Source organism: Etheostoma spectabile, chromosome 18, assembly GCF_008692095.1.
Source record: "Etheostoma spectabile isolate EspeVRDwgs_2016 chromosome 18, UIUC_Espe_1.0, whole genome shotgun sequence".
Taxonomy (NCBI): Eukaryota; Metazoa; Chordata; class Actinopteri; order Perciformes; family Percidae; genus Etheostoma; species Etheostoma spectabile.
The window spans coordinates 26,349,854-26,351,059 of NC_045750.1; the positions used below are offsets into that span (position 1 = coordinate 26,349,854).

The window sequence follows — 1,206 nt, forward strand, 5'->3', positions numbered from 1 at the left end:
CTCTGGCTTCACCCTGCCCAGGCACAGTTCACCATCTTTCTATAGCATGCACTAACGCTCCACACCCCCCCCGATGGTGCGGGTGAGACGGACCAGTGGTGCGCACCTCAGCCGGTGCGTGCTGGCCCTCACTTTCATTGCGCCACAGGGCGACCCAGCGACTCCCGCACTTCCTTGTTCCGTGCTTCAAGACGGGTTGGGTGGGTTGCCGACTTCACCGCAGACCCCCGGTGCCTTTAACGCAAGCCTATCCTCGCCCTGGCAACATGATGTAATTGTGGCGCACTGAGGATAGTTCACCCTGGTTGACTTCCACACGGGGAGCAGGTGGCCGCGTTGCTCCCCGCAGGAAGAGAGGGAGCAGCGAGGGTTATTGATGTAAAAGTCGCATCAAATCTGCATTGGTTGTTCCCACTGCAGTCGCATTGAATACAATCCGACCTGGGTCTGATTCAGGACCACACATGGAAGTGGTCTGAATCTGATTGGAAAAAATCTGATCTGGGCTAGATTTGAGTGTTCACACTACTTCTGAAGAAGTCTGACCTGGTCCACTCCAAAAAAACTTGGATTTGGGCCACTTTGGTTGCAGTCAACTTACTAAAAGTAGTTACATTGACCATAGTAGATGCTCTCCTTTTTCGTAATGCAGTTGCTAGCTCAACTGAAAGTGCTGCTGCAGTCACCAGCTTCAGGCATTCCCAAATTTTCGGGGTGGGTTGCCCTGCAGTTTTGAATATTGAGGGATTGAAACCCGCCCATCCGCCCTTTAAATTATGCCTATGGAAATGGGTCTATCAGATTAAATATTAATGAATCACTTCTTTTGCCACATGTAAGCAGACACTATATTTTATGAGTTTGGGAATCTGGTTTTAAATGTTCTACCTGTTGCTCTAACACGTGTTTATCTCTACATTTCAGATTATGGAGACGGAAACAGCAGCTCTTATGTACAGTATGCAGTGCCACTTGTAGCCTACAACTCTTAAGAGTCAATATTTTCACTAGACCAGGGGTCGGCAACCACAGGCCCCCATTGGCACATAGTGGCTCAACCAACGGCACCCTAGCAGTTAGTGCAAGAGGGTTTTTTGGAAATGTTCCAATCCCCATGCCAAATGAGCTCTTTCACAGCTATTTGAAGAAGCACTGCCTGTTATTTACGGTAGTTTTTCCCATCTATATTCAGTGAAGGACCCCCCC

At 49.0% G+C, this 1,206-nt stretch overlaps 1 protein-coding gene across 1 annotated transcript in view; it reads left to right on the forward strand.

Annotated features, from left to right (window-relative positions):
• adgrf3b (adhesion G protein-coupled receptor F3b) overlaps window positions 1-1,206 on the forward strand; it is a gene marked incomplete in the record, with an annotated part of 24,772 nt that overhangs the window by 23,334 nt on the left and 232 nt on the right. The window contains 1 exon segment of the mRNA XM_032543382.1: window positions 925-1,206.